This window comes from Oryza glaberrima, chromosome 11, assembly GCF_000147395.1.
Source record: "Oryza glaberrima chromosome 11, OglaRS2, whole genome shotgun sequence".
Classification (NCBI taxonomy): Eukaryota; Viridiplantae; Streptophyta; class Magnoliopsida; order Poales; family Poaceae; genus Oryza; species Oryza glaberrima.
This window is the reverse complement of record NC_068336.1, coordinates 25,869,328-25,895,374: the sequence shown is the minus strand read 5'-3', so window position 1 is coordinate 25,895,374 and position 26,047 is coordinate 25,869,328. Positions and strand designations below refer to the sequence as shown.

Sequence of the window (26,047 nt, the reverse complement as noted above, 5' to 3'; positions counted from 1 at the left end):
CAAAAGTACAGAAAATATTTAAGGGTATACTTGTCTTTTTACCCCTACATTTAACATTGTTAGCAAGAATTAACGGAATAGGGGTAAATGGTTGATTCATTTTAAAAATGTAGGGGTAAAAACAAAAACCCTAAAAAACAGGGGTAAAATAAATATTGCACATTAAAGTACGTGCAAGAACGAAAATTTTCCTTTAAATTTCATAGGCAGAGAAAACACAAATATAAACATAAATAGAACGTGCTCGTATCAGTTTAAAATTTTTCTTTATGTGTAAATTAATCGAGTTTTGTGTTGAAATATTATGAGGCAATAGATGACTATATATGTTGTTGGTATATCAGTTAGGGACTCCCTCCGTCCCAAAATAAGTGCAGTTTTGCACTGTTTATATTCAACGTTTGATCGTTTGTCTTATTTGAATTTTTTTTATGATTAGTATTTTTATTGTTATTAGATGATAAAACATAAATAATACTTTATGTGTGACTAATTCTTTTTATTTTTTTATAAATTTTTCAAATAAGACGGACAGTCGAACATTGGACACGGATACCTACGGCTGCACTTATTTTGGGATGGAGATAGTAGACAGCTCCTTCGTACTCAAGAAGTAGCTTGAAGTAATTAGGGCTTGTTTAGATCCCCTGACATGTTTTTTCACCCTGTTACATCGAATGTTTCGACACATGCATGAAGCATTAAATATAGACAAAAAAAAGCTAATTACACAGATTGTGTGTAAATTGCGAGACGAATCTTTTAAGCCTAATTGCGCCATGATTTGACAATGTGGTGCTACAGTAAACATTTACTAATGATGGATTAATTAGGCTTAATAATTCGTTTCGCAGTTTACAGGCGAATTCTGTAATTTGTTTTGTTATTAGACTACGTTTAATACTTAAAATGTGTGTCCGTATATCCGATATGATACGGCAAAAATTTTTACTCCTGGATCTAAACACAGCCTTAACCAATATAATATGTAACACTATCAGAGGCATTAATGGTGACTGGCTTACTGTATATCTATTCTTTTATCAGCACTGATGACTGCAATGGCAGATGGGGCAAGCTATTTTGATAGCAAATCTTTGGATAAATAGTTATGAGAAATTGTGACAGCACATAGTATCACTTCATAAACTTGCTAATTTAAATTTCTTGTGATAGCACATGGTATCACTTCGTAAACTTGCTAATTTAATTTTCTTAGGCTGAGAAGATAAATATAAACATAAATAGTACGTACTCATATCAGTTTAAAATTTTGTTCTTGCATGTGTAAATTGAGTTTTGTGTTCAATTATTATGAGGTCAGAGACGACGACTATATAGTGTTGGTGTGACATAATCAGTTATTAAAAATACAATTTTATGGTCCTTAAGAAGATGCTAACAGATAGGAACTGTAATTTTTAGTGTTTATAATTTTTTAGTCTTGAGCAGGTACCAAGGAGTGCTCCATTTTTCTTTTTTTTTTATCTATTTACCTCTCAACAATGATGGTTTTTTTTTTTTGGGGGGGGGGGGGGGGGGGGGACATGCAAAGAGTGTTTCATATGTAATATATACCTAGGAAAACAGTAGATAGTACAAAAGGACAATTGACTCAAAAACGACTTGTAAGAAGAAATATAATTACACCGAAGATTTTTCTTGTCGCCTTCTTTCTTTGATTGTTCGCTGCCGGCCGGAGCCTGGAGATTGCAATGAGAAGGCAGTAAACCGTTGATTTATTGGTGTGGGGTTGGGGGGCAAATTCGGACATTTGTATCACAGTATTATCATAGTAGAATTGAGCTCAACCGTTGCTTTATGAATTATGAGTCTTACTTCTGGTAGAAAAAAAAATAAACGGTGTAGATTGGATCTATTACCGGTGGAGATGGAGCATTACTGTAAACAAAATTCTCCTAAGCCACCATGTGGTAGCACACGGCACTTTATAAACGCTCCTAAGCTGCCACGTGGCAGAAAAACATCTAACCTTTAATTTTCATTTAAATTGGTAGACCCATTCTGTTAGACCATTAGATTAGATGTAGAAAAAAAAATAATCCACCCATCCTAATCTACCACCAAACTAGGCCCACCTTATTTGTGTTAACGTATGTATACGTGTACGTACTCCGTACCCTATTCTCACTACAAAATAATTGAGCTATTGCCACCAAATTATTACAACAAAAAATATTTCGTAGCAATATATTGTACTATTGCAATGATAATTTTTCTGTGGCAATATATTGTACAATCGTTGTTTTATTTAGTACTTTTGTTGCAATAGAAAATGAGATATCGTCACGAAAAATCTTACTGTTGCATAAAACATGTTCTATAGCCACAGTTTTAATTTTTGTGGCAATTTACATAATACATGGTACTTTTCACTATTTTTTGTTGCCACGATCAACAAATTCGTTGCAATAAAAAAATTGTCATATCATAATTTAACTTAATTTTTTCATATGGATACGGATTGGGACAAATTTTATATGGAAATTGTAGCTCTCGACGAGATCTATAATTTCATAGTTGATAACTTTTTCATTTGAAATCTTTTAGATATTCAAATCTATGATTCAAATCTCATAGGTAAGCTCAAATGGAACGATATGCATATTCCAACAGAATTGATGCGTAGGTGAGTTGATAAAAGAGATCATGCGTGAAGGATAGGTCTTGGGTTCGAATCCTAGCCAAGACATGGTATAAAGAAATAAATATAAATAGATAGGATGATAGATTAATATTTGAACTTTTAATTTGGTACGTAGAACTAATGCCACATATGGAGTGGTGGCAATAATTTTTATGACAACGATGTAAAGTGTTGCAATATGATTTTTTTACCACATCCATTCCGTAGCAACATCTAAATTTATTACCACTAAATAAAAATCGTTGCAATAACCTATTACTACGCTATTTATTATCACGGCTAGCAACGATTTTAAAATTGTGGCAACATGTATTTATTGCCACAATTTTAGTATTGATGCCATGATTTTTTTCGTGGCAACAAATGATTTTTCTAGTAGTGATCTTGTTCTACTCTTTTCCTTCTATTAGTTAGAAAGCAAAATATATATAAAAGCATTTGAGCAACTATAGCATTTAAATCATACATGTACTTTTTATCAGCTTATGTTGTTAGATTATTTATGATTAATAAATTTACAGTTAAAAACCCATCTTTACTATATGCTGGTATTATAGATGAGGTATATATGTTATGCTTAAAATTGTAACACCCTATAATTATCACCTTCCAAAATCAGGCCCACCTAAGCCTTACAACCATTAGATTTATTCTAAAGAAAAAGTTCACCTCCCAAAAATGGACCGAGCTAGGCATGTATTTAAGTGCGTACGTTATTTTTTTTAAAAAAAATATTTCCTCTTTTTCACCTATTCCTTCTCCTATTTTCATGATTTATTAGTTTGAAAAGTTTGTTTTATAACATATAAATCATATAACAATTTTTTTTGATCCGCTTATATCTTTAAATTGTTTATGATTAAATTTATAGTTGAAGAACAAATTGCACTATAATTCAACTTTCACATAAATGTTATTTTGGGTTATATTTTTCAACTTTTGCGTGCCATACAAGTAATTATAAAAAGTCTGAAATAATAATAATAATAATACCATATATTTTATCACTGTATGTAACTTCGTAATTTAAATTAGATATATAATCATAATTTCCCATAATATATTTTGTTGTGATAAAGGAAGCTTTTATTAATATCAGACGATTACATCAAGTTGATTGAACCATACTAAGAAAGCTCTCGGCCTCTCCATAACTAGGATGACCACAGCTAAAACACACATGCCCACAAAAGAGTTTGTAACAACATAAGAAAAGCAGTAAAATTTAGAGAGCACCAATCTTTAGGCTAGACCGTCACCCATATCCTTGGATAAAACACTCCCAAAATATAGTAGTTAGAAAACAAAAGTTATGCCAAAAAGTAAGTGACTATAACATCTAAATTATATGGCTAATATTTGATCCATTTATGTCTTTAGATTATTTTACATTTAAAAAGCCATATTCACTATAATTAACTTTTCATGTCACTTTGGGGTTCTATTTTTTGACTTTTGCGTGACATTCAAACAATTATGAAATTATGAAAAAAAAGATATAGATTTTATCGTTGTATATAATTGTACAATAATTAAATTAGATTTATAACAATATAAGTAAAATGATAAAAGGACTGAATTGAACTATTTGGAAAAAATCTAATAAGTTTGTGAAAAAAATAGTTCTTATTATTTACTAAAATTGGACAAACCATTGCATGTTCCATTTTCATAATTATTTTTAAATGCTTAGATATTAATGGCCTTATATCTATCATATACCATAGCACTATGAATTTCTTCACATATTATTGCATATATAAGGAGCCACTTAGTAGTATATAGTTGGTCAAAAAGTTATATTTGTTACTATTAAATTTAAACTTTAGGACTCATGTTAATTATTTCTTTCTTTAAAAAAAAGTTAGTATATATCACGCATATCACAAGGAAGCGAGATCTAGAACATGTCTTTGTTAATTTATATGCAACTGTGTAACAAACTTGCGTCAATCTGAACCAACTAAAAGGATGACTAAGTTGATGCTACGAATAAAACATATTTATTAATGATAATAGTTATTTAGGATTTGTTAAAAAAAACCACTAAACATTGAATTAAACAAGACAAAACACCTAAATTTTAAGTTAGACATGTTTTATAACCAACTATATACTACTAAGTGGCTCCATATATATGCAATAATATGTGAAGAAATTCATAGTGCTATGGTATATGATAGATATAAGGCCATTAATATATAAGCATTTAAAAATAATTATAAAAATGGAACATGCAATGGTTTGTCCAATTTTAGTAAAGAATACGAACTATTTTTTTTCACAAACTTATTAGATTTTCTCCAAATAGTTCAATTCAGTCCTTTTATCATTTTACTTATATTGTTATAAATCTAATTTAATTATTGTGCAATTATATACAAAGATAAAATCTATAACGTTTTTTCATAATTTCATAATTGTTTGAATGTCACGCAAAAGTCAAAAAATATAACCCCAAAAGTGACATATGAAAAGTTAATTATAGTGAATATGGCTCTTTAAATGTAAAATAGATCTAAAGACATAAACGGACCAAATACTAGCCATATAATTTAGATGTTATAGTTGCTTACTTTTTGGCATAACTTTTGTTTTCTAACTAATATATCTTGGGAGTGTTTTACCCCAGGATATGGGTGGCGGTCTAGCCTAAAGATTGGTGCTCCCTAAATTTTACTGTTTTTCTTCTCTTGTTATAAACTCTTTTGCGGGTGTGTGTGTTTTAGCTGTGTGTATCCTAGTTATGCAGAGGCCGAGAGTTTTCTTAGTATGGTTCCATCAACTTGATGTAATCATCTGATATTAATAAAAGCTTCCTTTGTCACAACAAAATATATTATGGGAAATTTAAAAGTTATATTTGTTACTATCTAATTTAAACTTTTGGACTCATGTTAATTATATATGTCTTTCTTTAAAAAAATAGTATATATCACGCATATCACAAGGAAGCGAGATCTACGACATGTCTTTGTTAATTTATATGTAAGTATGTAACAAACTTGTGTCAATCTAAACCAACTAAAAGGATGACTAACTTGATGCTACAAATAAAACATATTTATTAATGATAATAGTTATTTAGGATTTGTTAAAGAAAAGCCACTAAACATTGAATTAAACAAGACAAAACACTTTAATTTTAAGTTAGACATGTTTTATAAACAAACTAAATCTAAATCTATACTGAAGAAATCATATATAATTATTTATAGGGATTTATTAAATATTATATGTTTTGAAAGCTAACAAATAGTTTGAAAAAAATACCTAAGCAATGCTGATGAAGAAAATTTATTGAGAAATATTTCTTTTGAAATATGGCAGTGTCATCCGGTTGATATTCCGGCTATATAAGTTTTTTCAAACGCAATCTACGATAAATACCCGCGCGAATGCGCCCTATCTTCCAAGTTATATATAGGTTGTTCCTCAACGCTTATATACCAGGAACGCTTCTGCGTAGTGCTTCTATGGCCTGGCTGTTACTTCCACGCAACAGCATTCGTATGCTCATGCTTGTACTCCAATTGACAGTACTACTGGTTGATTCTACTTCCCGCCTGCACGGCGTTGGAAGCAGCAGCAATGGCACCGGCGACGACCTGTCCGCTCTGCTGGCTTTCAAAGCGCGGCTCTCCGATCCTCTCGGAGTCCTTGCCAGCAACTGGACAACCAAGGTGTCCATGTGCCGCTGGGTCGGCGTGTCGTGCAGCCGGCGGCGGCCGCGGGTGGTCGTCGGATTGCGCCTCCGGGACGTTCCTCTCCAAGGAGAGCTCACGCCTCACCTTGGTAACCTCTCTTTCCTTGGTGTTCTCAGCCTCACCGGCTTAAACCTCACTGGTCCCATCCCACCTCATCTTGGGAGGCTGCGTCGTCTCAAGATTCTTGATCTTGCCAACAACGCCTTATCCGATACTATTCCCTCTGCACTAGGGAACCTGACGAGGCTTGAGATTCTTAGTCTAGGTTACAACCACATCTCAGGGAACATACCAGTGGAGCTGCAAAATTTTCATAGCCTTAGGCAAATGGTTCTGACGAGCAATTACCTAGGTGGTCCGATACCAGAGTATTTATTCAACGCTACACCTTCTTTAACTCACATATACTTGGGGTACAATAGTTTATCAGGGTCCATACCAGACTGTGTTGGCTCCTTGCCCATGCTTCGAGTTCTTTGGTTGTCAGACAATCAGCTCTCTGGTCCAGTCCCTCCTGCCATTTTCAACGTGTCTAGCCTTGAAGTCATAGGTGTCCCGGATAACAATCTGACGGGGCCTATACCTACTAACCGGAGCTTTAATCTCCCTATGTTGCAGGACATAGAACTAGACACGAATAATTTCACAGGACTAATCCCGTCAGGGCTTGCTTCATGCCAGAATCTTGAGGCAATTTCTCTAGCGGAAAACCTTTTTTCAGACATAGTGCCGCGATGGCTGGCCAATTTGTCACGTCTCACTTTCCTCTCTCTAGCCGGCAATGAGCTTGTTGGTACGATCCCTGGTCTGGTCAGAAATCTCACCAAGCTCGATACACTTATCCTCGCATACTGCAACCTAAGCGGTCACATTCCGATGGAGCTGGCAACACTAACAAAACTGACATGTTTGCATCTTTCACACAATCAGCTCAACGGCCCTGTTCCAGCTTTTATTGGAAACATATCTGGATTGTCATTCTTGGGATTGGCATATAACCAGCTGACAGGGCCTGTACCATCAACGCTTGGAAGCATCAGGCCTCTCACAGATATTGAAATTGGAGGTAATCACCTCCAAGGGGATCTCAACTTCCTGTCTAGCCTTTGCAACTGTCGCCAACTTCAGTACCTCTTCATATCACAGAACTCTTTCACCGGGTCTCTCCCAAACTATGTTGGAAACCTCTCAACTGAACTCTTAGAAATCAGAGGAGACGACAACCACTTGACTGGTGGCCTTCCAGCTACTCTATCAAACCTTAGTAATCTGCGTGTGTTAGCTTTGTCAAGCAACCAACTCAGTGATTCCATACCAGTTTCCCTCATGAAGTTGGAGAATCTGCAGGAGCTTGATCTCTCCACGAATAGCATATCTGGCCCTATCCCTGAAGAGATTGGTATGACAAGATTGGTATGGTTGTACCTGTTCGATAATAAGCTCTCAGGTTCCATACCTGATAGCATTGGTAATCTCACCATGCTACAATACATTTCTCTATCTGATAACAAGTTGTCATCGACTATCCCAACAAGTTTATTTTATCTTGGTATCGTGCAGCTCTTTCTGTCCAATAATAACCTCAATGGTACATTACCATCTGATCTCAGCCACATCCAAGATATGTATGCCCTAGATACTTCAGACAATTTATTAGTTGGTCAGCTCCCAAATTCATTTGGATACCATCAGATGTTAGCCTACCTAAACCTGTCTCACAATTCATTCACAGATTCAATCCCAAACTCTATTAGCCATCTGACCAGCTTAGAAGTATTGGACCTTTCTTATAACAATCTATCAGGCACTATACCTAAGTACTTAGCAAACTTTACCTACCTCACTAAACTGAACCTCTCTTCTAATAAGCTAAAAGGCGAAATACCAACTGACTAGAAAGAAGATTAAAAAGAAGCTAGATATTACTACACCTACTTCTTATAGGTTAGTATCATATCAAGAGATTGTTCGTGCCACGGAAAGTTTCAATGAGGATAATATGTTGGGAGCTGGAAGTTTTGGCAAGGTTTTCAAGGGTCATTTGGATGATGGAATGGTGGTTGTGGTTAAAGTTCTAAACATGCAAGAGGAACAAGCCATGAGAAGCTTTGATGTTGAGTGCCAGGTTCTACGCATGGTTCGGCATCGCAACTTGATAAGGATACTAAACATATGCTCCAACATAGACTTCAAAGCACTGCTGCTTCAGTACATGCCCAATGGCACCTTGAAGACATACCTGCACAAGGAAGACCACCCACCATTAGGATTTCTGAAGAGACTTGACATTATGCTTGACGTGTCAATGGCAATGGAGCACCTTCACTATCATCATTCTGAGGTTATTTTGCATTGTGACCTCAAGCCTAGCAATGTGTTGTTTGATCAGGAAATCACGGCACATGTGGCGGACTTTAGCATTGCAAAATTACTGTTAGGTGATGACAACTCCCAGCATGCCAGGGACAATAGGATACATGGCTCCAGGTACTTGCACTTACTATTCATGAGAATTTTGTTTTACCTTGCGCATTTGAGTTATGTAACAGACTTAATTTAGTTTATTTCTTTCTTTCTTTGAAAAATCATTCGTTGAACAGAATATGCATTTATGGGAAAAGCATCACGAAAGAGCGATGTGTTCAGCTATGGGATCATGTTGCTCGAAGTCTTCACTGGGAAAAGGCCTACGGATGCCATGTTTGTTGGTGACATGAGCCTTAGGAAGTGGGTTTCTGAAGCATTTCCAGCCAGGCTCGCAGATATTGTGGATGGTAGGCTTCTACAGGCTGAAACATTAATAGAACAAGGTGTTCGTCAGAACAATGCTACCTCCTTGCCGCGTTCTGCTACCTGGCCAAATGAAGGCCTTCTTTTGCCAATTTTCGAGCTTGGCTTGATGTGTTGCAGTAGCTCACCTGCAGAACGGATGGAAATAAATGATGTGGTCGTGAAGCTCAAGAGCATCAGGAAGGATTATTTCACTTTTACTGGAGCAATATAAAATTAGCATTTGCGCATTTTGTTCTATTATATGCGGACACTATCTCACTAGCTACTAGCCACAATTATTCTCAAGTAAGACTCATTCGAGCCTAAAGTACTGTATCGACATATAAATGAAGAGAATTTTTACTATCCAGCAGGTGGAGGCGGTACCAAATACGTCCATTGGGACAGATCTAATGGCTGAAAATCGTCAGTATCGTGAGGTACCGTAAATCCTGTGTGATGGTACCTCTTCTCCGTCCGCATGAATTGAGCAGGTGGAAGGGTAGAACTGGATTTTTAACTTAAATTTAGAGTTGATTTTGAAGTTTTTTCATCGTAGTTTATTTTTCAGCCTTTACTTTTAGATCTCTGTGAACACATATATAAAAGTTTTAATTTACAAATTATTTTCCGTTTTTAACTTATTCGAAACGATGGAGTCCTGAGTTTTTTTCGAATGTGAAACAAGATTACTTTCTACTACAAGTACAAGTAAAGAGCATCGTAGTTTTTTTTCGAAAACTATACTTTGATCTAATTTCTTTTTAATGTTGTCAATAACTAAAAAATTAGTATAACATGAAAGTATTTTAAAATACACATATAATGATATGATATGCATGACAGTAAGCATATAAAAAAAACTAGAAGTTGAATAAAAAAACCGTTTGTTCGTCCCACTTGCATCAGTACTTCTCCTAGTAATATTGATTTGTTATCTTAACTTAGGTGGCGTTTGGATCTAGGGAGTAAATTTTAGTCCATATCATATTGGATGTTTCAACACTAATTTAAAGTATTAAACATAGACTACTTACAAAACTAATTACACAGATAGAGGCTAATTTGTGAGACGAATCTATTAAGCCTAATTAGGCCATGATTTGACAAGGTAGTGGTACAGTAAATATGTGCTAATCATGGATTAATTAGTTTTAATAGATTTGTCTCACAAATTAGTCTCTATCTGTGTAATTAGTTTTTTAAGTAATCTATGTTTAATACTCCAAATTAGTATCTAAATATCCGATGTGACAACGACTAAACTTTAGTCTCTAGATCCAAATTAACACCACCTTAAACTCAGTACTCCCTCGGTCACAGAGCATGTCGTTTTAAACACGCATGTTTTAAGTCGGAAAAAGTATACTTTGACTCCCTCAACTATCGCCCGAGTATGATTCATGACCTCCAACCATAAAATCGGGTATATCGACTCCTTTAACTATCAAAACCGGTGTAAACAATATCCCTCGCTGGTTTTGGAGGTGGTTTTAGCTGACGTGGCGCCCATGTGGCAGTCTTGACCGAGCCTTTGTCCTACGTGGCGCTTACGTGGTATTAGAATAAAAATAAAAATAAAAAAATATGTGGGACCCATATGTCATTCACACACAAAAGTGGGACCCACATGTCATCCTCGCTCTCTCCCTTATCTCTCTCTCCCTCAAAAGCAGCGGCGATGGCAGTGGCCGATAGGGACGAGGCGGCGGGGAGCGGCGGTGCCAGTGGCGGTGGGGACGGCGGCTGGCTAGCGTGGTGGCAGGGCCGGCACGAAGGAGCAGCGGCTGTGGTCGGGATGAGGCGGTGGGGAGCGGCGGCGGCGGCGGTGCCTGTGGCGGTGGGGACGGCGGCTGGCTAGCGTGGCGGCGGGGGCAGGAGCGGCGGCCGCGGTAGGAACAAGGCGGTGGGGATGGCGGTTGGCTAGCGCGGCGGCGGGGGCGGCACGAAGGAGCAGTGGCCATGGTCGGGACGAGACGGTGGGGAGCGGTGGCGGCGGCGGTGCCGGTGGTGGTGGGGGCGGCGGCTGGCTTCATCGCCGCCTACGGCAAGGCCAACATCCCGCAGGAATCCGTTAATCTCTTCCGATGCCCCCCCCACCACCGCCGCTTCCGACCGCCGCCGCCACTCCCCATTGCCGTCCAGCTGCCGCTCTGGCCAAGAGAAAGGCCGGGGGGAGAGAGAGATAAGGGAAAGAGAGGGGAGGAAGAAGGGAAGGAGAGGGAGGATGACATGTGGGTCCCACACAATACTTTTCTTTTGTGTGAATGATATATGGGTCCCACGTATTTTTTAATTTTGTTTTTATTCTAATGCCACGTAAGCGCCACGTAGGACAAAGACTCGGTCAAGACTACCACGTGGGCGCCACGTCAGCCAAAACCACCTTTAAGACCACCGAGGGACATTATTTGCACCGGTTTTGATAGTTGGAAGAGTCAATATACCTGGTTTTGTGGTTGGAGGTCATGAATCATACTCGGGCGATAGTTGAGGGAGTCGAAGTATACTTTTTCCAAGTGAAACCAACTCATTGCTAAGTTTTGCCTTTTCATACATGGGTCAACACTAGAGGAGCCAAGGCATGCCAACCTCATCATCATTAATTAATTTTTGCTACTGAGTGAATTGGTACAATTAAGCATCAACTGCATGTTTATTATCGAATCTCTGCTTCATCAATCAATAATAAGATTGCCGTTGATTATACAACCGTCGTTGTTGATTTGGACAAGAGAAATCTATTATTTGTGCGGGCCTCATCTGTACAGCAGCAGTGGTCGTTCGACTCGCCGTCGCACAGGCCTCCGTTGAACCCCTTGATTTGGCAGTCACTCATGCACTTGTTCATATCGCAATTTACTTGGACCATGCACGAATCCATTTCTCCATATCCAACTATATATATACACATGTAAAATACATATTTTTAGAGGAAAAATCATTATATTGTTAATGACCCCGGCTTTTACAGAGAGCCGAAATAGTTCATACAGAAAATGTAAAATGCATATATACTTGTCAGGCTATATATCAGATTATTCAAGCTTCATTGATCACTAATCATTTTATGCAACAGAGAACAAATTAAACTGTTTTTGTATATGGATGTGATGAGAAATTAATTCGAGAGGTATATATACCTTGTGTAGTATGACAGGATGTGAAAATTACGGTGGCCATCACCATAAGAGATGTGAACAAGAACACTGCAGCCTTCTTGTTGAGAAGTTGCGCCATAATGAGATGAGATGAGAGGAGATCTTTTTGACAAGGAAGCTACTGCATATGCTGACTACTACCTGCCCCCTAGCTTCATTTTGCAGCTGTTTATATAGAGTCACATGAGCAAATCTTGGATGATTCATTAGTAAATTACCTCCATTATTATGCATTAATGACGTGTGTGAGGTTTCATTAATGACCGTTTCTCAAATTTATTGCAAGACTATATCGTTTCAATTAATTTTTTTAATTTCTATATCATTTTACCTATGTCGTCGTTTAGTGTCCATCTCTACCAGCTCAAAATATTCCAGTGTTCAAACAGGCCTTAATGTACCCATGGGGTATGAAGCAAAAGCCCATTATAAACATAAGCCCATGGGGGTATGAAGCATGTCAAGCTACCAGTGAAGCCCACGACAAAGGCCCAATGTTTACATGCAAACCTCATTCCTTTTTCAGGTCAGAATATTCCTTTTTTTTTTCCTTTCAGCCAGAAATAAGAAAATACAAGCAGCACATCATCTACTCTCATTTTCATGATGCAAATTTATTGACCAGCAGTTCAATCACATTTTTACACCAACTATAAATTGTTGCTGAACCTGAAGCACCATAGATATATTCAATTCAATCGTACACAAATAGAAGCAAAGGGTAATTGATCACTGATGCTATTCCTAATGCAGAAGAAGAAAAGGATGCAAAGGATATATATTTCATTCGCTCATATACCACGAGAGAGCGATGAATCACTGCTGCACAACGCTCCCTGTGGTTGCCATCAATTTGACATAGTCCTTTCTAATCTTCTTCAGTGTCACGACCACATCGCTCATCGCCATCCTTTGCTCGGGGGAGTCAGCTGAGCAGAGCAAGCCCAGCTCGAACACTGGCACAAGGAAGCCATGCATGTTGCTTGAAGAAGAAGAAGAGCCATCCTGTAGAAGTTGGCAATCCACCACATGGACAAGCTCTGCAGGAAACGCCTGTTGAACCCACTGCCTGATGTTCAGTTCTCCCACAAACATAGCATCTGTGGGTCTCTTCGCAGTGAACACTTCAAGCAGCATGATGCCGTAACTGAACACATCACTCTTCCGTGACGCTTTTCCTAGAGTCCCATACTCTGCTCAAGAAAAATTAGACACCAAAAATTAGTTGCACCCTATCTACTCAATAATAATAAAAGATCGGGCAATGTTTGAGAAAGACAAGAAAAACTATTAAGTACCTGGTGCCATGTACCCAACTGTTCCTGGCATGCTAGCTGAGATCATGGAGTTGTCATCACCTAACAACAACCTTGCAATACCAAAGTCTGCCACATGTGCCGTCATATCATCGTCAAATAGTACGTTGCTAGGCTTCAAATCGCAGTGTAAGACCACCTCATAGTGCTCATGATGCAGGTATTCCATTGCCATTGACACATCTAGCATAATATCCAACCTCTCGAGAAAGCCTAATTGCTTTCCTTGATCTGAGTGCAGGAGTGCTTCTAAGCTACCCTTGGGCATGTACTGAAGTACCAGTGCTCTGAAGTACAGGTTGGAACAAGTGTTCAGAATCTTTATCAAGTTGCGATGTCGAGCCATTCGGAGCACGTGACACTCGGTGTCAAAGCTTCTCATGGCATGTTCCAGATGCTGGTGTATAACTTTTATGGCAACCACCATACCGTTGCTCAATTGTCCCCTAAAAACTTTTCCAAAGCTTCCGAAGCCCAACATGTTATCATCACTGAAATCATCGGTTGCACGAAGAAGCTCATGATAGGAGAGCAATTCATGGCTGATAAGGTCAGCCATACCAGCAAAAATATTTTGATGGTTAGCTTTCTTTCTAATCATTACATACAGGCAACAAGCTACAACTCCAACTACAATGATTATAGTAGGTAGCAAGTATTTTAGCATGTGACCATTTCTCTTGGGGGAGGTGGTTTGGCATGGTGGGAATCCTAAACGGGCAGCACCACATAGCCCTGAGTTCCCCACCAAGTATTGTAAAGTGATGTTTGCAAAGACACCTCCTTCCGGTATTTGACCATGTAGTTTATTGAAAGATAGGTTCAAGCTAACAAGGGTCGTAAAATTCGCCAAGTACTTTGGGATGGTGCCAAAAATACTGTTGTGGGATATATCCAAAGTTTGCAAGGTAGCTAGGTTACCAAAAGAGTCTGGAATGGAATCATGGAATTCATTAACGGATAGATTCAGGTACGATAAAATCTGAAGTTCTCCTATTGAATCTGGGATGCTGCCAGAAAAGCGGTTGGCAGAGAGATCCATGATGTTAATTTGCTTCAAATAGCCTATATCAACCGGCAATGCACCACTGAGGAAGTTTTGAGACAGATCCAGTTTGATGAGGCTATCAAGATGAAATAAGCCTGGTGGCACAGTTGATGATAATTGGTTATAAGACAATATTAGGTGCTCTAACTTGGTGAGATTGCCAATGTCCTTTGGTATGGAGCTAGAGAATTCGTTGCTTTGGAGGAATAAATTTAGAAGATTCTTAAGCATCACGATGTTTGTTGGGATGGAGCCAGCCAAGCTATTTCCACTGAGATCTAGCACATGGAGATTCTCCATCTCCGTGATTGATTCTGGAATTGTACCATGCAGTTGGTTCTCTGAAAGGTCTAGCACCTCGATATTAGTTAGATTCGAAATAGTAGCAGGAAGTTCACCGGCTAACCTGTTTCCATATGCGCTGAATTCTTGCAGCGTACTAGATAGGTTCCCAATGTAGTTTGGGAGTCTTCCAGTGAAATAATTCGAGCCAATATAAAGTAAGGAAAGATATCTGCAGTTGGAAAACATAGAAAGGAAGTTGAAAAATTCCCCTTGTAGGCGGTTTTCTGAAATAAAAACTACCGTTAACGAGTTCATGTTAGCAACTGTTGCTGGTACAGATCCGTCCAACATGTTCTCGTCCAATATCAGGTATGCCAGTGAAGACAGGTTACCTAGAGAAGCAGGAATTGGGCCTGTCAGCTGATTCGTTGAAAGACGCAAATATGAAAGTTTGGTCAGCTGTGCAATATCCTGCGGGATGGCTCCTGTTAAGTTGCACCTTGCAAGCTCTAGGGTATTTAGCATGGTGAGGTTGCTAAGTGCAGTGGGGATTGGAGCAGCATCAAAGTAATTCCAACCCAAGGAGATGGTATTGAGATTAGTCAACTTACCCAGCCATGATGGAAAAATATCCTCAAACTGATTTTCACGTAGGGAAAGAAGTTGGAGGTACGGACATGCTGCGAGTCCTAGCGGGACTTGACCAGTGAAACTGTTAAAAGTGAGGGTGAACCACTGCAGAACCGGGAGTCTGAAACTTTCGTTGCGGGATAGTGCCAGTTAAGCTGTTCTCGTTAAGAGCAATTACACGAAGCGTAGAAATGTTGAAGATGGCCGGTGGCACCGTCCCAGTGAGATTATTTTTCTGTAGGACAAAGATCTGGAGCATCGGCAAGGAACCGATGCAACCTGGTATTGCTCCTGATAAGCTGTTGTTGGCAATGTTGAAGTTAGTGAAGGTGTGTTGTTGAACAGTTTGTCTGGAATTGTTCCAGTGAGGTCATTCCTACGGAGATTTATGTTGCCAAGACTACGCAGGCCTTGCATCTCTACCGGGATTTGACCAGATAGTTGGTTAAACTCGAGATTAAGAAACATAAGCCTCGTGAGATTCCCTATGGTAGCTGGGATACCTCCTGACAGGGCATTGTGACCAAGATCGAGGACTGCGAGTCGGCGCAGCCTTCCGATATCATCTGGGACTGAACCTGTCAGACTTGTGTTTGGGAGGTTGAGGACAGAGAGGAAAGAAAGGTTACCGAGGTGAGGGCTGAGCTCTCCTTGAAGGGGAACTCCTGGTAGCTCCAGGCCAGTGACACGATACCGGCGGCGGCTGCACCAGACGCCCACCCAGCGACAGAACGGCGTGCCGGTGGTCCAGTTTCCGGCAAGGATGCCGAGAGGATCGGAGAGCTGGGCTTTGAAAGCCAGCAGCGCAGCGAGGTCGATGTCGCTGCCGTTGCTAACATTCTTGCTCGGACCTGAAGAGGCAGTAGAAGCCACAGTCGACAACGCGATCAGCGAGACAATAATTGTTATGCTGAAGGAAACAATCCAAGCGCCATGCCTGGGTGTGTGTGAGTGTGATGCATTGGAGACAATACAGGGTTATTTAACTCTCCATTCCACCGTGCGTGCCAGAAACTGGGTCATTCAACGTCCAAGTCCAAGACATTGACTATTGGTCAACATTGTGTGACTCCGTGAGCAAGTGCAGGGAAAGCACAACAAGCAACTTGATGATGCTTGATAATGAAATGATTGCTTGTATTGGTATATTGGAAAACCTTGACTATCAGTCAACCTGAGGCAAACAACAGTGATCCTTATCAACTCTACTGTTCCCATTCCAAAGGGGAAAAAAGGGGAGACTTTTGGTGCATAAAACACTAACTATACGACGTGTTATATATGCAAATCCAAGTTGGCAATTGGTGAACTCATACCCCATTTCCTCATATATAATGATTAAATTTATTGCAGGCTTTTACTTCGAATAAAACTATTGCAGGAAGGCAGGCAGGCATGCACTTACTGAAAATAAATTTTGAGTCATGTGACTTTCTTCCCATTCCGAAGGGGGTGAAAGACGACCTTAGTCTTTGTAAGTTTGTTGTTTGGCTGGTGATGCACATACAGCCTGTTCGTTTGTGCAGTTTCCATATAACTTCTCTACTTCCAAAGAAAAGAGAGGACAAAGAGGTCCTCCTTTGGGTACATCCGAGTGAACCGAGAAAAGAGAAAACATTACATTTGCCTAATTTTTTTAAATACAGCTGCCCCCCTAAAATATCAGGTTTCTGTAGTTGTGAGAAAAAACTTTCATCAACTGCATTTTTTGGTGCAGAAGTGCTATATCTGGGACAGGGCAGAGAAAGATCTGGTGCTAGATACAGGGTCCCACTGCAGCTAATAACACAAGGGAACCCAGAAACTCTATCAGATGAAGAAATCACAACCATCCAACTCTGTTAACGGAACACATCAATCACAATCATTCAACTAGTACAAAACTTCAGGAAAGAAGAGCAGACAGTGGCCATTAAAAGAACACACGTTTTTTTTTTTTTTTGATATGTCAGGAGATCATTTCACAATACGCCAGATGGCAAACGAATCGTGTTGTGCACAAACAAATCTTTTGTGTACATAGGCAAGGGCAATCGATCACTACAGGTTCACTACGCAGCATCCTGAACCGTTTCTCCAATTTCATTGTTTTTTTTTCTATATCATAGGTAACATGTACATAAACCTTGCAAATTTGCAAGTAATGGTCATGTAGAAGTAAGTAAAATAATTTGATTGGTCAGGACCTGACTGTGCAGTTGGTTAAACTTGCAAGAATTTTATTTTCAGGTATAGCATCATTAGAGAATCATCATAGCAAAATTCCACAAAGGAGAAGCAATCAAGATTCAGATATCATCACTTCAAAAAAAAAGGAAAAAAAGAAAATACCTGCTACCTTCGCGCGGTTGTGAAGGGGAATCAGTGCGGGAGAGAAGGATGTTTGTACTTGTATCAGCATCGATCATCTAGGGAATCTGCACTGCAACCAGAAAAATGTAGCAAAGGGAAGTTAGAAGCAGCAAGATTACCTTCAAATCAGATCAGTAGTGGATTCGAGGGTCGTGGAGGGGGCGGTGAGGGATGGGGGAGACGAGGGCGCGGCGGATCGGACGAAAACGAGGCGAGCCGGAGCCCGGAGGGGAGGGTGACGCCCCACCATGTAGTCGCGGAGGGCAAGGAGCACAGATCCTCCATGCTCATGCGCCGCCGGAGGAGGCAGCCGGCGGCCACCGCAGCGGTCGCGCCTGTGAGTGTGAGACCCGCAGGCAGAAGGGACCATTTTGCAAATACTAATACTCATAGCGATCCAAATAGGGTGTTGTTTTGTAAATTTCAGTACCACAAATTAATATTGGTTAAATCTGAGCCGTTGGTTCTTGTCGCCGGAAACGGAGAGGAGTTCGCCGCCGCCGCCGCCGCCTCTCCGACGCCGGCGCGGCCTCCCTGTCCTTCCCAGGAGTCCACCTCTTCCGCCACCTCTCCACCAAACTGGTCATGCGCCCCCCATCCCCCTCTTCGCTCCGGCCAGCTGCAAATCGCCGCCAAGATCTAGGACCTCCTCGACGCGGCGCGCTCGCCGGAGTCAGCAACCCCGAGATGCTGGGCTGTTTTCAGTTCCTGACGAAGGATTTCTAGGTATTTGATCTCTAACAACTCCATGAAAACGTGTCTGCTTTTCACAACTCGTATGCTGATTTGAACCATCTCCTGTCTCTTCACATCCTAATCGTGGTAGCTAATTGGCGTGATTCTTCACTTATCTATCTACTACCCATTGGTTGATGATGTTTTTATTCTTACTAAAGATTATCTCTTGAACTGTTGTGTACTCGTTGATTTCGGTATCATCTGTATGTCCTAAATAAGAACTATAATCATATTTCCATTTTCCGTTTAAGCAGTGTGTTCATTGTTCTCTCCATTTCAATGTTATAAATCAAACATTGCAAATCGTAAACAAGATAATATATAAGGAAAACTATCCTGTGACCTATGAGCGTATCTATGCAACAGATCATTTACTGCCATGTCATGGTGCAAATTTATGTAGCAGCAGATCAATCACAGATGTGCGCAATTTAACTATTGTGTAACTAACTAAGAAACAGAAGAGATTTATTCATATTCATCCATACACATAAAGAAGTAAAGAGTAATTGATGCTATTCTTCTGTTATTCTTAATGCAGAAGCAAATATGGATGCAGAGGATGATTCGTTCTTTCGTATACGCAGTCAGGCAGGGTCAATGGAACACTGCTGTTCGGTTCTCATCTCTTCCCATAGTTGCTATCGACTTGACGTACTCCTTCCTAATCTTCTTCAACGTCACAACAACATCACTCATCACCATTCTTTGCTCTGGCGAGTCAGACGAGCAGAGCAAGCCCAGCTCAAACACTGGCATAAGAAAGGCATCAATGCTACTGGTAGAAGAAGAGGTGTCCTGTACAAGTTGGCCATCTACGACATGGACAAGGTTTGCAGGAAATGCCTGAAGAACCCACTGCCTGATGTTTAGTTCTCCCACAAACATAGCATCTGTTGGTCTCTTCGCAGTGAACACTTCAAGCAACACTCTTCCATGACGCTTTACCAAGGGCCCCGTACTCTGCTCAAGAAAAATTGGTCACCAAACATTAGTTGCACCACTTGATAATTACTCTATAAAAGATCAACAGGTTTTATCAAGCACAAATGCGACTAATTACCTGGTGCCATGTACCCAACTGTTCCTGGCATGCTAGCAGAAATGATGGAGTTATCATCACCTAACAGCAGCCTTGCAATGCCAAAGTCTGACACATGCGCTGTCATATCATCATCAAATAGTACGTTGCTAGGCTTCAAGTCACAGTGCAGGACCACCTCGCAGTGCTCATGGTGCAGGTATTCCATTGCCAGCGACACGTCTAGCATAATGTCCAACCTCTCAAGGAAACCTAATTGCATTCTTTGATCAGAGTGTAGGAGTGCCTCTAAGCTTCCGTTGGGCATGTACTGAAGAACCAGTGCTCTGAAGTCCAGGTTGGAACATGTGTTCAGTATCTTTATCAGGTTGCGATGTCGAGCCATTCGAAGAACACGGCACTCAGTATCAAAGCTTCTCAGGGCATGTTCCAGATGCTGGTGTATAACTTTTATGGCAACCACCAAACCGCTGCTCAGCTGACCCTTAAAAACTTTTCCAAAGCTTCCAGAGCCCAACATATTATCATCACTGAAATCATTAGTAGCATGAGCAAGCTCATGATATGAGAGTAATTGATGGTTTATAGTGTCAACCATATCAGCAGGATTCTCTTGATGCTTAACTTTCTTCCTAATCATTACATATAGGCAAGAAGCTACAACTCCAACTGATATGAATATAGCGAGGAGTAAATATTTTAGCATTTGGCCATTTCTTTTGTGAGAGGTTTTTTGCCGGGACGGCCCAAGGCAGGCCGCCCAAATTGGTTTTGTTTTCCTTTCTTTTCGGTTTCTCTCGACTGTTTATTGTCGATTTGTGAGAGGTTTGGCACAGTGAAAATCCTAAACGGGCAACACCACATAGCCCTGGGTTTCCCACCAAGGATTGTAGCATGATGTTTGTGAAGACACCTCCTTCTGGTATCTGACCATGCAGATTGTTGAAAGACAGGTTTCAAGCTTGTGAGGATGGTAAAATTGGCCAGATATTCTGGGATTGTACCCGACATTCTGTTGTGAGATAGATCCAAAGTTTGCAAGCCTGTCAAGTTGCCAAAAGAATTTGGAATCGAACCATCGATTGAATTGGTTGATAGGTTCAAGATGGTTATCATCTGAAGTTGCCCAATCGAATCAGGGAGGCTCCCAAGAAAGTGGTTGCTGGATAGATCCATGCTGTTTATTCGCTTCAGTTGGCCTATATCAATTGGCAATGCACCACTCAAGAAGTTTTGAGACAGATTTAGCTGGATAAGGCTTTCAAGACGAAATAAGCTGGGTGGTAAAGTGGATGATAATTGGTTATTAGATAACCTTAGGATCTCTAACTTGGTGAGGTTGCTGATGCCCTTTGGTATGGAGCCAGAGAATTTGTTGCCTTGAAGGAATAAATGTTCTGCATTCTTTAGCATTCCGGCATTTGATGGAATGGAGCCAACCAAGCTATTTCCACTAAGATCAAGCTCAAGGAGATTCTCCATCTCCATGATTGACTCTGGAATTGCCCCTTGCAGTTGGTTGTCTGAAAGTTCTATCACGCTAAGGCCAGTTAAATTCGAAAAGGAAGGTGGAAGTTGACCAGTTAACTTGTTCCTATGTGATCTGAATTCTTGCAGTGTACCTGATAGGTTCCCAATGTAATCTGGGATGCTTCCAGTGAAGTAATTCATGCCAATATAGATCCAGGAAAGATTTCTACAGTTGGAAAACGTAGAAAGGAAGTTGAGATCCCCATGTAAACGATTTTCTGAGACAATAAAGTCTGTTAAATAGTTAATGTTCCCTATTGATGCTGGAACTGATCCATCCAACTGGTTTTCGTTCAATACCAGTCGTGCTAATGAAGACAGGTTGCCAAGAGAAGCTGGAATCGGTTCTGTTAGTTGGTTCCCTAAAAGTTGTAACTCCCAAAGTTGGTCTAGCTGTCCAATATCCACCGGGATGGCTCCTGTTAGGTTGCAACCGTTGAGGTCTAGTGCAGTCAGCATGGTGAGGTTGCTAAGTCCTGCAGGGATCGGACCAGCATCAAAGTTATTCCAACTCAAGGTAAGGCCAGTGAGATTCCTCAACTTGGACAGCCAAATTGCAAAACACCATCGAATAGATTGTCATGCATGGAAATGGTTTCAAGGTATGGGCACGCTGCGAGTCCCATTGGAATTTGACCAGTGAAATTGTTTATACTAATGTAGATCCGTTGTAGAGCCGGGAGGCTGAAACTTGCGTTGCCCGGGATAGGGCCAGTTAAGCCATTCGAGGCAAGAGCAATAACAGTTAACCTAGACATGTTGAAGATGGATGGTGGTACTGGGCCTGTGAGATTATTGTGCTGTAGGACAAGCCACTCAAGCGTGTGCAAGGAGCCGATGCAACCTGGTATTGGTCCTGACAGGCTATTGTTGCCCATGATCAGGCGACGTAACGAAGGCGTATGGTTGAATAGGTCGTTTGGTACCAAGCCAGTGAGGTAATTCGTCTGGATATTTATGTTGATAAGGCTACGCAGGCCCTGCAACTCTGTTGGGATTCGACCAGATAGCTGGTTAAACTGGAGATTAAGTAGCTGAAGCCTGGAGAGGTTCCCTATGGTGGCTGGGATGCCACCTAACATGGCATTGTGGCCAAGATCAAGGAGCTCCAGGCGATGCAGCCTTCCTATGTCATCTGGCAACAAGCCTGTGAGGCCAGTGTTGGTGAGATTGAGGACGGAGAGGAAAGATAGGTTACCGAGGTGGGAGCTGAGCTCTCCTTGCAGGGGAACGTTCGGCAGCTCCAGGGCAACGACACGCCGCTGATGGCGGCTGCACGAGACGCCCACCCACTGGCAGAACGGCGTGCCAGGGGTCCAGTTGCCAGCAAGGATGTTGTCAGGATCATGGAACTGCGCTTTGAAAGCCAGAAGTGCAGTGAGGTCAGTGTCGTTGTTGCTGCTCTTGGTCAGACCTGGAGAAGAAGCAGCAGACACAGTGGACAGGGGGATCAACAACAAAGCTGATAAGCATACTAGAGATCCTAAAGCCATGTTTGGGCTCTGATGCATTGCCAACAAGATGGCGCTATTTCAAGGGATGATTGGCTTATATTTATCCAATACATCATTCCGCTGTGCATGCAGTCATCGCCTTCAATTGTAAACTCTTTTCCCTACCTTGCTTAATCAATCTTGTCGGCGTCAATCTGGTTGCTCGGTGATGAAGTCAACCAAGAAGATGCCATAATTTCAGGGGATGATTAGCTTGAGATTTATTCCACTGCTCAAGTAAACATCTGGCACCTTCAATTATAAATTGTTTTCCCTCCATTGCTCAATAAATTTGTTGGTATCAATCTGCTGGTCTGGTGCGGTGAAGAAATCAACCAAGAATATGGCATTATTTTAGCGGATGATTGGCTTGATATGTATTCAGCGCTCAACATTACCCTGCCCTTGCAACCACATGGTATGGTGCCTTCAATTGTAAAATGTTTTCACTTCCCATATGCTCTATAAATTTGGGTGTCAATCCGCGGCCGGCGAAAAAGTCAATCAAGAACATGACATTATTTCAGAGGATGATTAGCGCTGAGATTTATGGAGTTCTCCATTCTTTGTGGATGCAACCATCTGGGCTCCTTCAATTATGAACTGTTTTCCCTCCATCGTTCTATACATTCGGGCAGTGCCAATCGGTGGACCCGGCAAAAAGTCAACCAATATGTCATTATTTATGATTGGCATGAGAATTATTCAGTTTTTCTCTATATCTACTGAACGTGTCATTGTTTTGTTGATTGCATCCATCCGGTGCCTTCAATTATAATTTTTTTCGCCTACATTGTACTCCCTCCATCCCTAAATGTTTGACACCGTTAACTTTTTTAAACATGTTTGACCGTTCATCTTATTCAAAAAATTTAAGCAATTATTAATTTTTTTCCTACCATTTGATTCATTGTTAAATGTACTTTTATGTATGCATATAGTTTTACATATTTCATAAAAGTTTTTGAATAAGATGAACGGTCAAATATATTTTAAAAAGTCAACGGCGTCAAATATTTAGGGAACGAGGGAGTATAAATTTGGGCAGTGTCAATCTGCCGACCAGCAGCCAGAGGTGAAAAGGTCAACCAACCAAGAAAATGTCACTATATCAGGGGATGATTGGGTTAAGATTTATTCAGCTTTCCATTAATTATGCCTTGCATGCAACCATTTAATTTGGCGCCATCAATTATAAACTGTTTTCAAGGGAATAACTAGTCAATCTAGGCATTCTGGTAAATGTATGCATCTCCGTTGTCTGGCTGTATAGATGGACATGTGTTGACAGTAATGTTCAGGTTCAGATTATATGTATCCTGAATTGAGTACTACATCCTTCGGTTACAGAAATATGTCGTCCGCCGTCCGCCGGTCGCCAGCGGTTGCAATCTTCACAATCACGGTGGTCACACGCCTGTGCGTGAGTGTAAGACGGAAGCAGATCCTCTAATATCCTCTAATATGAACTCCCCACTAACGTGATCACTGATAGGTGGGCCCGCAACCGCAAGCGGTGGGGCTCTCATGTCAGCCACCATGTTCCTCTTATTTTACTTCAGAGGATCCCAATCCGTGTGAGATAGGGGTGAAAATATAGAAACTTTCCGGATTCCGGACCTATTTTCGAAAACGGAATCTATAAGCCGTAATTTTTTCGGAAATGTAAACGAATTCGGAAATATTTTCTCGGAAACGGAATCGAAAATGATAAGGGCAATTTTCGTCGGAACTCAGAATCGGTCAGAAACTTTTCGGAAATTTTTGTGACTGAAATACTCTGGATTCTTTTTTTAAGCACTAAATAGTGAATACCATGTCATTTGGCTGTTATTTTTTAAAGAGTAAATTTCAGAAAACTACACGTTTTGTGGTCCAAGTTGCAGAAAACCACACACTTTGACACTTGACACTTAAGTACATATATTTTGGTAGTGTAGTTTCACAAAACCACACTATCAATGAAAGGATTCACCCACGAGATGACGTGGCTGTTTCACATAGGACGAGGGTGTGGCATCCTATTACCAGCCATCGCACGAAATTAATAGGATATGCCACATCATCATCCTAGATGGAATAACCACGTCATCACACGGGTGAATCCATTCATTGATAGTGTGGTTTTGTGAAACTAGACTACCAAAATATATGTACTTAAGTGCCAAGTATCAAAATATGTGTGGTTTTCTACAACTTGAACCATAAAACATGTAGTTTTGTGAAATTTACTCTTTTTTAAAAAATATTTGATATGCAAATATGATGTTACATAAGAATATTTTTTTCCTGCAGTGGGATTTACCACCAGCATTACTCTCTTAAACATAGATAATTTATTTCATAGATTGCGTTTTATGATATACTGTTGAGACTTAACAATTGGACTTATATGATTGTGTTTTATGAATAATTGTGTTGCCAGGGAGAGGACCAGTTAAGCCGTTCAAGCCAAGAGCTAAAGCACGCAGCGTAGACATGTTAAAGATGGCTGGTGGAACTGGGCCTGTGAGATTATTGACTTGCAGGACGAGAGTCTGTAGTATTGGCAAGGAGCCGATGCAACCAGGTATTGGTCCGGACAGGCTGTTGTTACCAATGTTGAGATAAGTTAGCAAATGTGTATTGTTGAATAGATTGTTTGGTATCAAGCCAATGAGGTAGTTCCTACGGAGATTAATACTACTAAGGTTCTGCAGGTTCTGCAGATCTGCTGGGATTGGACCAGATAGACTGTTAAACTGGAGATCAAGAACTTGAAGCCTCGTGAGGTTCCCTATGGTAGCTGGGATGCTACCTGACAGAGTGTTATAGCCAAGCTCAAGTATCTCGAGGCGATGAAGCCTTCCTATATCATCCGGGACTGACCCCGTGAGGCCGGTGTTGGTGAGGTTGAGGATAGAGAGGAAAGAGAGGTTACCGAGTTGAGGGCTGATCTCTCCTAGCAAAGGAGTGTCCCGCAGATCTAGGGCAGTGACGCGCTGCCGGTGGTGGCTGCAAGAAACACCCACCCATCGGCAGAATGGCGTGCCGACTGTCCAATTGCTGCCAAGGATGCCGAGAGGATCACTCAGTTGCGCTTTGAAAGCCAGCAGTGCAGCAAGGTCGGTTTCGCTGCCGTTGCTCTTGCTCGGACCTGGTGGAGAAGCAGCACTCACAGTGGACAGAGCAATCAACAGCACAATGTATATCCATACTAGCAATCCAAGCGCCATGTCTGAGCTCTTATGCATTGGCACGGCAGGAATAATCAGCTTGAGGTTAATTTATTTAGCTCTCCATTCCATTGTGCATGCAGGCATCTG

General features: G+C 40.7%; 3 pseudogenes; 1 reads left to right on the top strand and 2 right to left on the bottom strand.

Annotated features, from left to right (window-relative positions):
- Positions 1-6,094: 6,094 nt before the first annotated feature.
- Positions 6,095-9,732, top strand: LOC127754224 (receptor kinase-like protein Xa21; annotated as a pseudogene).
- Positions 9,733-12,839: 3,107 nt separating this feature from the next.
- On the bottom strand, positions 12,840-18,299 carry LOC127754220 (probable LRR receptor-like serine/threonine-protein kinase At3g47570; annotated as a pseudogene).
- A 901-nt stretch (positions 18,300-19,200) lies between these two features.
- On the bottom strand, positions 19,201-25,957 carry LOC127754226 (probable LRR receptor-like serine/threonine-protein kinase At3g47570; annotated as a pseudogene).
- Between the last annotated feature and the right edge of the window lie 90 nt (positions 25,958-26,047).